We start from the raw sequence: 15,461 nt of genomic DNA on the forward strand, positions 1-15,461 counted from the left end.
TGGACGTTTGTCAACAACGATATTTATTTGGGCGTCACAGCGCATTTCATTGATCAAGACTGGACTCTGCAGTCGTTTGCACTTACTGTGAGTAAAACCGAGGAGCGACATTATGCCGAGGCATGTGCTAACCATTTTCTGGATGTTGCAAAGGAATGGGAAATCAAGGAAAAGTTGACCACACTCGGCACTGACAGTGCTCGTAACATGGTAGCTGCCGCGAGGCTACTTCCATTTGAACACCTGCCTTGCATGGCCCACAGTCTGCAAAGAACGGTCACAGTCTCACTTAAAGACAGTGGATTTGAAAGTGTTCTGGCCAAATGTCGCAAGATTGTCGGGCACTTTAAACATAGTCCATCTAACGCTCAGGAATTAAACGAAGAGCAAGTTGCACACGGACTTAAGCAAGACTCACTTGCTCAGGACGTTGCAACAAGATGGAATTATACGCTGGAGATGGTAAAGAGGATGCAGAGAAACAAATCTCCACTGACCACTACCCTGGCGCAGCAAAATAGCAAGGTTGCCATGGTGACTGACCCGGAGCTTGCCAAACTGCAAAAGCTGGAGGAACTACTTGAACCTGGCAGGTAAGTTATTTATTTCTTGTTTCTCCTCCCTCTCTTTCTCCGTATCTCCTGTGTACAGTATATGTGTAACGTTTTCTCTCCCTCCCTCTCTCTCCATCTCGTGTGTGTGTATGTTGTTTCCTCTCTCTCCCTCTCACCTGTGTGTATGTTGTTTCCTCTCTCTCCCTCTCACCTGTGTGTATGTGTGTATGCCTCACTCTCTCTCTCTCTCTCTCTCTCACGTGTGTGTGCGTGCACTGGTTCTCTGTGTTGTTAATAAAGATGTACTGAAATGTTTAACACCTTGTGCTTTCCATTGCAGATATGTGACTGAACTGCTCGGGGGAGAGTAGTATGTCTCCTGTTCAGTGGTCTTGCCAGCGTTACGCCACTTGTTCAGAGTTATGGAGCCCTCAGACGATGATCCAGTTTATGTTCTGAGATTCAAGAAGGCCTTTACTACAGACCGAGCTCAACGGAAGGATAGCACCAACCTCAAATGGCTGAAGATCACTACTGCCCTTGACCCTAGGTTTAAAGACCTTCAGTGCCTTACAAAAGATGAAAGGAGTGAGGTGTAGGCTTCAGTACGCGACCTGATGATGAGAGAGACACGTGCACAACAACCACCTGCTGAGACAACAGAGGAGCCGTCACCAAAGAAGAGGAGGAGGATGTCCATCTTGCTGTGTTCTTCTGATTCAGATACAGATGACGAGGAGGAGTCCATAGAGCATTGTCTGGATCGCTACAAAGCAGAGCCAAAAATGGACATTGAGGGGTGTCCACTACAATGGTGGTCAAAGAGAGAGGGAGCACATGCCAGGCTGGCCCCCATTGCACGCAAGTACCTGTCAACACCTGCAACCACAGTGCCTTGTGAGAGGTTGTTCTCACTCTCAGGCCACATCGTACAAAGAAGCGAGCTTCTTTGTCCCCTCATAACGTAAACAAACTGGTCTGCCTCAGTAACTGGCTGAATGTAAAGCAGGACTAAGTAAATGATGTCTATGGAGTGAAAAATGTTCAATGTTCTGAATTATTTTTTGTATTTGCACTGAGCATGTGTGCACCTTAAGCCATTAAAATGGTCTTTGAATTTAAATATACTTTCTCTGTGTTTATTCTACATTAATTTGATGATTTTACATAACTAAATATTCATTATAAGCTTCAGTCTTAAGTAGAAAAATGCAATTAATTTATTGATAGATTAATCGCGATTAATTACAGAAATGTGTGCGATTAATTAGTTAATTTTTTTTAATCTATTGACAGCCCTAGTATATACATTATGTATGCATGTGTGTATATATATATATATATATATATATAATATAAGTAATAATTGTGAGTCGCTTTGGATAAAAGCGTCAGCTAAATGAAATGTAATACCGTGTTAAATTCAACATGTATATGTCTTGTTTATTTCAACAACAAGAACAAGAAACGGCATCCATCTTCTTTGTTTGTTGTTGAGTGTGTGAAAGAACATTATATCACAAGATGGATGCCGTCGTGTTATTGTCACGTGTGTGACATTACTATAGATGAATACACTCTTACACCAAATAAATAACAAAAAGATAAAAACAGATGAATATTCTTACACCAAATAAATAAGTAATAGATACAAACAGAAATATTACATACCTTTCCGGTGACGGAGGTTCATAATCAGAGTCATTACTGTCCCCTTTATGCGTGACGAGGTCACTATCTTCAGACGGAGAGTCCTGAAATACGATGTCCAATGGCTCCTCGATGGACAAAAAAGTCTTCTTTCTGGCTGCCATTGTTACAATGAAGACAAAGAAAACTTGCTGCTGTTTCGCTGATCGATCTGCCATTCTCTGCTCTCCTGTCGCCGCGGGACATGCTATGCTATGCTGCGTAAAAAGAGTGGGCTGTGCGTAACCAGCAATACTGCCTTTATTTATACTTACGCAAGATCCTATCTCTGGAACCCATTGGTCGATTTGGGTGATTGACACCTTTTTTGAATCGTTAGAGCCAATCGAATCGAGTAATTTATTTGTATTCTTTTCTTCACATTCATCTTCAACCTTAATATTTTCTTTAATGCCGAGGCCAACTGCTTCCTTTCACGGCATTCTGCTTCATCCTCCCAATATTTTAAACACTTTCTGTGAGTGTCCAGCTTTTCTAAGTCCTTTACTTTAATTTTACTCTTCTTTTTCATTACATCTTCACACTCTTATAATTGATCCTTTAGATCTTTGATTTTTAATTTACTCAAAGAGCCTCCCTTTGGAAATCCGAACATTTCCGTCCATATTTCCAACTCTGATAAGCTGTCTTCACCATATTTTGCTCGCATGACATCCACAATCGGACCCTCAGGAGGGTGTACTAGCCCCCTACTCTGCTTTGCTTCCTAACAAAGTCTTTAAGTGTTACCTAAACACCCCGTGTTACCAAAACACTATTTTTCACCCGTCGGTGATGTGATACTTGTTCTTCAGTACAAATCACCCAAAAACTGATCGTAAACCCTGGTTACGACGGATATACCAAATATCCTACTTTCGAGCAGTCCCTCTAATATATGTCATGGAGTTTAATTACATTTAACTTTAAACAATTTAGACACTGTACATCTCACCGAGTATTGAAAGCCTTTTGAGTTCGTTGGATCTCGTGAAGTCAATCGGTTCCACCCCGGCGCTGGTCCTCTCATCCTGTACGGTTTCTGTCGAGGTAGAGGAGAATCCGAGGATCCTGGAGCTACCACCAGCGTCCGTAGGTGTCCCCAATCGAACTTGCAGAGATCCTGCCGACAACGCCAAGTTGTTACGGAAATCGTAGACCTAGTCAATACTGTGGAGATACACAAGTCAGAAAGATCAACAATAAATGGTGAAACAGACAGAGTTGTTTTTCTGGTTATTTATTTTGACAGTTCAACAACATTCCGTCACTTGTCAGGAGGGGCCCTGGCAGGAGAGATAAGCTTTCCAAAGGAACAGAAACTGTCAATCGCTAATAGATTGAAACAGGAACCTGTTCAGCAAAAGGAAGTGAGGAAACTTGTCAGCAACAGATGGAGGAGACAAGAAATGAGGAACTTGATTATAGAACAGGGAAACCAACACAGGAACTTGCCCATTGCCCTGTGCTTAGCACCCAGACACTCATGAGGTTCAGACCTTAGGTGACCTTAAAGAGCCTGTGACAGCATCCCAACAACTGTTGTGCAATGAAATATTGGGCTACTAGTAATCTCGAACCGTCAGTTTAAAAAAGAAAAAGCGATACCGTTCCGTTAAATATCAATAATTTCGAACATCGCGGGGAAATTCCTTCGACTCATTTTGAAGTTTTGGGGGAAGCCGGAAGTGACGTCAATGCGGGAACGCTTCGAGAACCAAACACGGACAAAGTGTGTTGTCATGCGTAGAAATGGTGAATTACTGAGATTAGGCACGTTAATAACGTTTTAATGAAGTTGACTACAGTATATTCATATTTGTCAGTGCTTTCATGTCAATTCGGCGACATAAACATAAATGATCGTGGTGAAGATGATGATTACATTTGGATTAAAAATCGGGAGTGAGAGCTGCTGAATTTCCTCCCGTCGGATGTGATATAAAAACAAATCGATTATTTTTGTGGTTGTAAACTCAAGTGGATGAAACTACATTTATTAGTGCTTTCATGTCAATTCGGAGAACATATGATACATTAAATGATCGTGAGGATGATGATTAAAAATCGTTTGTTTGAGCCGGTCTGCATTTCCTGATGAGAAAACAAACCGATGCTTTTTGTAGTTGTAGTACACCAACAACATGGATTAAACGTGTGTTTTTTTTACCACAATGTTGGGGAAATTAATGGATAAAATGCACGGATTATTATTATTATTCCCACTCCGAACCCTAACCCTATTGAAATCGTCAGTATTATTATTCTTCTGTTACCGGTTCTGCACTTTCGACCTGTTTTTGAGGGGGTTACGACACTATTCATGTAGCGACATTTGGCAACGCCGCCAGGACCGGTGAAAATGTTAACATTCTGGATTCGATGGGTGAACATTTTTCACCTTGCTCTCTAGCGCCACCTGTGTAAATTCAGTGTTTCGAAAAATGTACAAAGTCGCAGCGTAAGTCTGACGGACCTGACATTTTGCACACTTATCCGGGTGGAGCAGCTCTACATATTATCCTCTCATATCCCGAAGCTCCGCCTACTTTGATTTTTTTTAAATTAGCATAATGTGAAAAACATTGAAATATTAACTTAAATTCCAATTTCTTGATTTTCCAAACCAAACTTAGTGCACAGCATCAATGGAGGGGCAGACACATTACCGTACAAAATGAGCACGAGGTGTGGAAAAATGTGGCCGACATCAATCAAAACGTATTAGCAAAAGGGTGTGGCCTACACATAAATGCTCACAATTCATCTAAAATGTATCCAAATATCACAGATTTCGGTGGATAGGTTCAGTGTGTCTTGGGGAATAGGTACAACAAAGAATGTTCATTTCGAACAATAGGGGGCGCCAAATACACAACTAATTTATATCTCAAGAACCGATGGACTAAAAAAATATATATTGTCATAGACATACTGGCAGGGTGAGTATAAACTGAGATTTAAAGGGTCGCAACCAATGAAAAATGTGGGCGTGTCCTATTCAGTTTTTTCTCGAAATCGAAGGGTTAAAAAATGTACCGAGCCATAAGTAGGGGAGAAAATGAGTTACAGCCTTTAAATTCGGAACGCATGTCACAGCCCACAACCTTTTCCAGACTGTAGAAAAAAATCGGACGTTTTAGCAAATATGTCTCAGTAGCGCCCCCTATTGTGCGGTAGTCAAATATAGTTTCTTCGAACTACCCGAAACTTGGCACAGAGATTCCTCATGGAAATGCGGACATATTTCAAAATGTCTTCCATTATCTCCGCCCCCCATGAAGTCGGCCATTTTGAAATATGTCCATTTTAAGCGCATTTTCGCATTCTTGTCCTAGGAAAATGATCGGAAAAATTTCAAACCAGGACAAGATCAGCCCATATCCAATGTGATGCTAAATTGCGAATGAATAGTCGACTGCTCAAACGGGGAGCTCGTAAGCTAACGGAACATGTACCAATTTTGACGATTTAAATGCCACAAAATCGCTAAAATGACTTTCGGACGCAAAACTTGGAACACACGTCACAACCCACGTCTTTTTCCAGACCGTACAAAAAATGTTTACATTTTTGTACACCAGCTCAGTAGCGCCCCCTATTGTGCGATAGTCACATATAGTTTCTCCAAACTACCCCAATCTTGCCACAGACATTACTGATGGAATTGCGGACATATTTCAAAATAGCTTCCATTAGCCCCGACCCCCAGAAAGTCGGCCATTTTGAAATATCGGTGTTATTCATGCGTTTTAAGCGCTTTTTCGCAAACACCTCCTCGGGAAAAGATCGGGAAAATTCCAGTCCAGGACAAGTTAAGCCCATATCCAATATGATGTTAAATTGCGAATAAAATAGTTGCTAGCTCAATCGGGGCGAACGTAGGCTAACAGAGAATGTACCATTTCTGTACCAGTCTCAAATGATTCCAAACTACTCGCATATTTTTCCAGATATTCACGAAACGCTGTATACACATTACTATTATGATGGCACAGAAATTTACCAGCAACAGCTCTGCTTATTAATTTCCCACATTAACCATAAACACCCAATACATATACAACTCCTAAACAATGTATGGTGAAATGTTTTCCATCTTTGTTTTTCTATCTACGACTACAAACAGTATTTCCACTACAAGCAGAACAGTAACACATCTTTCTATGCAATACAATAGAACAGTATGTGTTCACAGCCAATCCATGATTTAATGAGTATTTCCTTTGTGCCAAGAGCTGATTTAGTATATTGCATCAATGACCTTTTCAATTAAATTGACAATTATTTTGTGTAATTAATAGTGTGTGAAACCAGGCAGAGTGAGTGACATGGTGTTCATTTCCACTATGCCAAAGCAGTTTACAGTTGCTGACGGTGTAAGATAATATATATTGTCCTAAGTAATTGTATGTAACTGTGTTCAAAGGAGTACACGTTACAAGGCCGTGCGGGGGGAGCTGCCAGACCCAGATGTCCTCAAAAGTCAGCGAGGTATACAAGGACCTCTCAGCAGACATCTCACCATGAACAAAATCGAATGGCTCAATACTCAACTCAATCTTGTGCACAGAGCCTATAGAACACATAATTTAAACCAGCAGGATGTAAACAGAGGAGAACAGCCGGTCTGATTTAGTGCCATGTGATTATCCTGTAATGAGTAACATACACAGTGTTGATCGACTATATAAACAGTTCATTTATTGTCTTGATACATGTGTTGTGTAAGACATTTGAATCAATTTGATACGTCAATATTAAATGTACCTTTATTTTGAAAAACTTTATTGTGAAGGACAAACCGGATGTCACATTTCCGGTATTGCCGGTTTAGGGAGAGACTTAAATCAGGTAGCTTGCCTTGGCTGTCTGTGTGCGCGGAGGTTTTGTCGTCAACAGACTCATTAAACTACCCACTTCTCAGTAGGCCTACATAGAAACCCTGCTCCACGGTGTCAAACGTGAGTAATATTGCAATTGGTGTGTTATACTGAAATGTGTTGACCTATACTTTATACTTTATTTATATATATGTATGCTTTTCATTGGAACACGCCGTGGGTGTGTGCAGTGCTAATGCTAATACCTAGCGCCACTTGTTTTGATGTACGTTTTTGTTGGTAACCTCGCTAGCTTGTATCTTTTAGTGTTGAGGTGGGCACCGTTAGATTCTGTGTCTCCTTGCGGTCATAAACAATGTGTTGGATGTAGAGCTAGGATAAGTAATAAGGGAGCTAGGAGTGATTTTCGGTGCAGTAATAGGTTAGCATTTTTCGCTCGGGGCTAATTCAGAGGCTCACTGTTAGCATTGTGTGTTTTTTGTGAAAAAATAAATGAAAAAGATCAGTTAAATTAGTTTTTTCCCCGTTCTATGGATATAAAATATTCATAGTTTATTAAATATTAAGCTTCCTTAGACGTTGTTTCCTGAAAATGACGCGATTTCGGGTCGGTGGAGCCTAAGAGGATAACAGAGTATGTTTTATTTTTATTTTATTTATTTTTTCACAACAGTTGTATTTGGATGGAATGAATACCTATAGTGATAATTCAAAGTAATAAAATGATTTTTACAGTGAAAACGTTCAAATGGAACTGATGGTTCCCAAATTACCCAGAGGTGAGGTGGACTTTATTTTTCTAAACCTCTCTAAAAAGGTCACATTTCACTTGTTTTGCATCAATCTTGATACAGGGTACTTATTATATGTTATAGTTTGGATTTCTAAAGCTTTTAGTCTACTAAACTCATCATTCAAGGGTGGTTTTCACTATAAGTAATGTTTTTTTTTTAGGCGGACATTAGAATTTACATGTTTTTACTATGTTCCATCTGAATTTACTTTAAAATAAAAACATCTCTATGGTACGGTGGCCCTGAAGTGTAAGAAACCACAGCATTTCACAAAACACAACAGAATTTCACAAAACACAACAGCATTTCACAAAACGCCACAGCATTTCACAAATCGCAACAGCATTTCACAAATCGCAACAGCATTTCACAAAACGCCGCAGCATTTCACAAAACACCACAGCATTTCACAAAACACCACAGCGTTTCACAAAACGCCACAGCGTTTCACAAAACACCGCAGCATTTCACAAAACACTGCAGCATTTCACATTGGACGGAAAGGGTATTCCTTAGGGAGAACACTTATTGTTTGTGATTGGACAGAGCCAGCCAGAGAAGCACTGCTGTGATTGGTTGTTTTTGCTGCCAATCAAGAAATGACTTCGTGATTGGCCCAACACATCAGCCGTTAGCTGTTAGCACACACTCAGAGCTCACAGCTCCTCATATCTGTTCAGAAACTGGACAAAAATTAAAGATATGCAAAACACAGACTGTCTATGTCATGGCGAATACAGTCGCTGCTTTATTTATGTCTGTATGATGTTGTTGTGAGTGTGGACGGAGCAGCTACAGGTTAGTTTAGCCTGATCGATCCGACTCCGATAGGATTTACATGGAGATCCGGCCCGCCCCCTCTCCAGCGTCTTTTTTGAATCACAGGAGTAAACACAGAATTAATGCTTTATTAATTCATGGTTTTTAAGGGGCTTATCTCCATGTAAATACTATGGTAGACTACCCAATATTCGCATCGCTCTAATCGCTTGAGCGGCTGTCAGCTGTGTTTGCTCCTGTCATTCAAACAAGACGCGCTGGAGAGGGGGCGGGAAGTATCTCCATGTAAATCCTATAGGAGATACTAACTACAACAAAATGAACATATTTGACAGTGATTTAATTGTAATACACGTTTCAAAGTGATGCCGAAGTAACTACATACTGATAACGGTTAGTAAAAACCATGAATTAATGCTTTGACAAGTCTGCAGACAAGACGGCAGGCGAAAAGCTTTTAAAATGCGTGTTTTCAGAATGGAATCGGATCCATCAGGCTAAACTAACCTGTAGCTGCTCCGTCCACACTCACAACAACGTCATACAGACATAAATAAAGCAGCGACTGTATTCGCCATGACATAGACAGTCTGTGGTTTGTACATATTTAACTTTTGTCCAGTTTCTGAACAGATATGAGGAGCTCTGAGTGTGTGCTAACGGCTGATGTGTTGGGAGGGACCGGTTGGGACATATTGCGCTGTTGGACGTTGACCAATCACGAAGCGTCATTTCTTCACTGGCAGCAAAAACAACCAATCACAGCAGTGCTGTCTGGCTGGCTCTGTCCAATCATAAACAAGAAGTGTTCTCCCTAAAGGAATACCCTTTCCGTCCAATGTGAAATGCTGTGGTGTTTTCTGAAATGCTGTAGCGTTTTGTGAAATGCTGTGGCGTTTTGTGAATGTGAATGTAATCCTTTCTGGGGCTTCTTGTGCTTCTTGTGGTCTGTTGAATACCTGGCGTAGGATTTGTTTAGCTGTAAGGACAGGTACCATATAATTGTCTTCAAAAGCTTTGTCTATGTCGTCACACGTTTTGGCGTATCCTTCGCTGTAATGACAACCGACACTAGAATAGAGATCCTCCAACAGTCTTTTAATACATATTTTGGCACTGTCGCCATTTTGGGCAATTCCACAGTATCGCGCTTTTTCTCTCATTATACTGAAGCAAAGTTCTGCCATTGCTTTTGGTATTTGTTCAACACATTCGCAGCAGTCGGTTAGCGGGAGATGATCTATAAGATTATTATGATCCGTTAATGGCTCTACAACACCATCCTCTTTAAATGTGTTCACTTTGTTCCTTTTTCTTTTCACCTTCCTTCTTTTTGTCTTTTTAGTTTTCCGTCCTATGGTCCCTTTTCTTTTCATTCGCATTCTGCGTTTGCTTTTAATTTTTCTTCTCCTTTTCATGTTGCTTTTTCTTTTTCTTCGTTTTTCTTTACTTTTTCTATTCTTTTCTGCTAATTGTCGTTTGCGATCTTGGCGAGTGGTATGAGATATACTGTTTCTATAAAGGTTATCTATAATACCATCTTTTAAAGAAAGATATTCTTCATATGTCATGTTATCCTGGTCCTCTTTTGTCCTAAAGACCTTACATGGATATGATATAGAGGAGAGCTCTTCTTCGGGAACATCCTCTCCCCTACTTTGTAACATCCAGTCATTAAGCCCATATCCATTATCCTGGTGATAATAAGGGCAGGCTACATCAGACTTGGTTTTTCTCAGATCCATGGCTAGTTTTTAACGGTCGTCCTTAGTTTTATATGATTTGCTGAGTGGGTGGGACATATTGCGTTGAGTGGGAGGCTTCATCTGTAGAAAGTACTCTGTTTGAGGAGATTTCGTTAGGATTCTGACTCTTAATGGCAGTTTGTCATTTTGAGGGTATTTCAGTGAAACAAGGCTGTTTTGAACATTTGACAGATTTATGCTTAAATTCTCTGGTAAAGTTACTGAAAGATACACTTTTCTTTTTAAAAAAGCTGAAAAGTAGATAATGAAGTGTGCTTTGTGTGTACAGACACACAGAAAACACTGAAAAACACAACAATAAGGACTGTAATACACATGTATCAGACACGCTCCCCTTGCTATAATGATGACAACAGTTTTTAGATGTAAAAAACACTTTTTTTTTTTTTTCACACACAAAATCAATAGTTATACTGATTGTAGCATCCCCAGGACAGTCTCCAGCTCAGAATTCCCCATATTACTGGAGATACCGTGATGGAGTTTTTTCACTTCAGTCAAAAATATTCACGTGTATGCTGTTTTCAACACACAGATTTCATTTCATTTCAAACCTTTATTTATTCAGATTGGTCCCATTGAGATCATAGATCTCTTTTTCAAGGGAGACCTGCAGCATATAGATTCCACATGAAACATAAAACAATAAAGGACATTACACATTATATTTACAGGATACATAGTTATAGACATTTACAAGTGCCCATTGTATCAGCAAGCATTTCATTTACCCTAGCTTTAAAAACATGCAGAGGAATGAGATTGCTCAGTTTCAATTCTTGCTGAAGATTGTTCCAAGCAAGTGGAGCTGCGCACATAAAAGCTGTCTTACCGAAGACAGTCCTTGCTCTTGGCACATCTAACAAGACTACATCATGTGACCTCAGACAATAGCTGCTTGCAACTCTCTGTGTTATCAGAGAGCAGATATAATACAGGAGTTTACCCAACAAAGCTTTATAGATAAACGTGTACCAGTGACTGAGCCTCCGTACAGAGAGTGATGGTAAACCTGCCTTGGTATACAGTGTACAGTGATGTGTAAGCGCTTTACAATTTGTGACAAATCTCAGAGCACTGTGATACGCAGCATCCAATTTGCTCAGGTAATTGGCAGGTGCATTCATATACAACAAATCCCCATAGTCCAGCACAGGTAAAAAGGTCACAGTGACTAACCTTTTCCTGGCCTCAAGCGAGAAACAGGACTTGTTTCTGAAAAAGAAACCTAGCCTAACCCTCAGTTTTTTAAGCAGGTTATTGACATGGAGTTTAAAAGAGAGACAATCATCAAGCCAGATACCCAGGTATTTGTAACAGGCAACAACTTCAAGTTTTGTTCCTTGCGTAGTTACAATATCTAAAACAGGCTCTGGTGTCTTTTTAGCTTTTGAAAAGAGCATTACCTTGGTTTTATCCACATTTAAAAGAAGCTTTAATTCAGAGAGCTGAGTCTGAATAGTGTTAAAAACAGCCTGTAATTTAACACCAGCCTCCTGAATGGAGGGACCTGCACAGTACATCACAGTATCATCCGCATAAAAATGTAAAGTAGCTTCATCCACATTATCACCTACGCTGTTAATATATATGGAGAATAAAAGTGGTCCTAAAACAGAACCTTGAGGTACACCATTAGAAATGTTTAACCACTCAGAAGACAGTCCATCAAAATGAACACATTGGGACCTTTCAGAGAGGTAGTTCACAAACCACCCCACTGCAAGGCTGGATAGGCCAATACTGAGTAGCCTCTGCTTTAAAATGCGATGATCAACGGTGTCAAACGCTTTGGAAAGGTCAATAAACAGAGCTGCACAACTCTGCTTATTATCTAAAATAGTAGTAATGTCATTTACCACTTTCATCGTGGCAGTGATGGTGCTGTGTTTCTTTCTGAATCCTGACTGATGTTTAGACAGGATATCATTTATACATAAAAACTCCTTTACTTGTTCACTCACTAAGCGTTCAAGAACCTTAGCCAGAACTGACAATTTAGAGATTGGCCTATAGTTATTTAAAATAGTTGCCTCCCCTCCTTTCAGTAAAGGCAAGACATAAGCAGACTTCCATACTTTTGAAATTGTGTTCGTGCTGAGGGAGAGGTTAAAAAGAGAAGTAAGAGGTGGAGCAATAAAATCTGCAGCTATCTTTAAAAAGAAAGGTTCTACGTTGTCCGGGCCAGCCGGTTTCCTAGGATCTAACTTGGATAATGCTTCATGAACAATACCAACAGTTAAAGGAGTAAAACTGAAAGGGTTTTCCAGACCACATTGTTCAGAGTCAAGGATTGGAGCGTTCACAGGAGCCACACAGCCAAACAGAGAGCCACAAGACACAAAATGCTCATTAAAACAATTTAGCATAGTAGCCCTGTCTGATATAATGCCAGATGCTGTGGTAAGGCACGGGGGTAGCTCATTTGGGATATCACCAGTGGAAATCGATTTTATGGCTTTCCAAAATTTCCTAGGGTTATTCAGGTTTTCTGTGGTAACCGACAAATAGTACTTTGATTTAGCACTTTTTATTTGAGATGTGAAGCTATTTCTTAGCTGCCTAAAACGTAGCCATTCTACCTCTGAGCCTGATTTCCTAGCCTTAGCCCAAGCATTATTTCTCTCATGAAGGAGACTGGACAGCTCAGCAGAAAGCCAGGGATTGTTTCGTCCCTTCACTCTAAATTTACGCAGAGGTGCATGTCTATCTATAATTTTCATAAAACCAAGATAAAAATAAGACCATGCAGTTTCTACATCAGCACACAAATTGATTCTACCCCAATCAAAATCAAACAGATCATGCACAAAACCCTGCTCCACAAAGTGTTTTTTGTCTCTCTTTGTGATGACACGTGGTTTAACCTTTTGGACCTTAGTGTCCCTAATTGTGGCTACAACACAATGGTCACTCACATCATTAGCAAATACTCCCACAGATGAGTATTTATGTGGAACATTTGTTAAAATTAGATCAATTAAGGAGGATTTGTTTGGGGACTTAATATTTGGGCGAGTAGGACTGTCTATAATCTGGGTAAAATTCAATGAGGTACACAGGTTTTTAAAATCCTCTGACACAGAAGTTAACCAGTCCCAATTAAAATCACCAAGCAGCACTATTTCCTTGTAGGAAAGTTGCGATAACAGTTTTGCCAAAGACGATAAAGAGTCCTTGACAGCCGAAGGAGCCCTGTAGCAGCCCACCACCATGAGCTGTTGACCCTTTGTTACCTCAATATTCACGGCTAAAAATTCTAGCTGTTTACTAACAGATTTGGAAACCATATTAGTTACACAAAACTTATTTTTCACATAAATGGCAACGCCACCACCTTTTTTAGGCCGGTCAGTACGATATACACTGTAACCATTTATGTAAATGTCAGAGGCCAAAATGGATTTATCTAGCCACGTTTCTGATAAGACAATGACATCAGCATCAGTCGAACTCGCCCAAATACGGACAAAATCTAATTTAGGTAACAGACTATGCACATTTAAATGAATTAAACCTAGCCCAGATCTAGATATAAAATCAGCAGGAGTAGCTATTTGACTAATACTGCTAGGTGGACCTGGATTTGGCTGTACATTTCCTGATAGTAACAACAATAAAAATACCAGGCACCTTTTCCTCTTAATCAACACACATACATTGTCAGTTGATCTAGAGTCACCAGCAAACTTCGCGAAAGTGAGATTAGAGTTTAAAAAACAATTCTGAAGGACCATCGTGGCAGGCATGTGAGAAAGACAAACATTTTCCGAAATGAATGTCCGCGACAGTGCAACCAGCAATTGTTTGTGCAACACCTCCGAAACTGTACAGGGGATGTCCACTGCGGGCGGCAGAACATACCCAAATCCAGTAGATTGTTCAGGACGACTAGCGATCTTCTCCTTGTCCAGCACAGCCAAGAAAAGGCACAGCAGAAACACGACACCCGCCATTCTCCCAGTCCAGCACAACAGTATCCACGCTGTTCCCGGAGCAAGGTGGAACCAGGCCTCAGCTATAGCAGCACAGCAGAGTAGAGAAGGTAATCCCACCGCGTTACACCGGCTGTTTAATCCACTTTACATCTCCGCCATGAGCACAGGCGCGGAGAGGAGCAGCGATACGCGGTGTGAGGAGCGGCAAGAGGAGCGGCAAGAGGAGCGGCAAGAGGAGTGGCGATACGCGGTGTGAGGAGCGGCGAGAAGGGCGGCGAGAGGAGAGCCGGGACCACACTTCCGACTCTTTATCTCTGCAAGAGTTGCTCCCTCTCGTGCTAAATCCACTCGGCGGGCAAAAGTAGGATCCCAGAAGTGATTCGCCCAGTGTGGAGTGGCTCCTGAAACCCTTCCCGACGAGCCTTTAGTGGAACTCGGGTCCGCTGTAGTGGATGAGGTTGAACGTGGCTCACATCCGGAACTCAGCAAAGGTGGATCACGTCTCAGCGCTGACGGCGTGTAACCTGTTCCTCAGGTGAGCAGCTGTGAACGAGCAGCGAGCAGCTGTGAACGAGCAGATGCATTACATCTACAAACAGAGCATACAATGAGAGCACATGATACACTTTTGATGTTTGTTTCATTTCTGAGATAATGTTACAGAATGTTTCGGAAAATGAAGATTCCAGGACCACTTTAAATGTTTCGTTTACAATCGTTTCCCAATTACCCTGAATAGTACTGCCAGAACGAACTATATCCAAAATGTCTTCCAGTTTACAAACTTCGGCCATTCTTTTTACACAGGGGTCACTACTCTTTCTGTTTTCAATCACCACACTTATTAAACGGATAATGACTACATTATGATCAATATATACAGAGCGTTTTGCATAGTAATTTCCCATTTTTATTTTATTTGTCTTTAAATGGGCATGTTTGCCTTGTAGTTGACTTTCAAATATTGAAGACCATGTTAAGAGAAAATGTAAGTGAAACCACATACAAAGCTGTACCGAATGATTCAGAATTTTTCCAAATATTTTGCAAATGTTGCCAAATATTTTATGGAAGGAAGAGTCTATATGATAAGACT

This window comes from Pseudochaenichthys georgianus, chromosome 5 (genome assembly GCF_902827115.2).
Source record: "Pseudochaenichthys georgianus chromosome 5, fPseGeo1.2, whole genome shotgun sequence".
NCBI classification, from domain to species: domain Eukaryota; kingdom Metazoa; phylum Chordata; class Actinopteri; order Perciformes; family Channichthyidae; genus Pseudochaenichthys; species Pseudochaenichthys georgianus.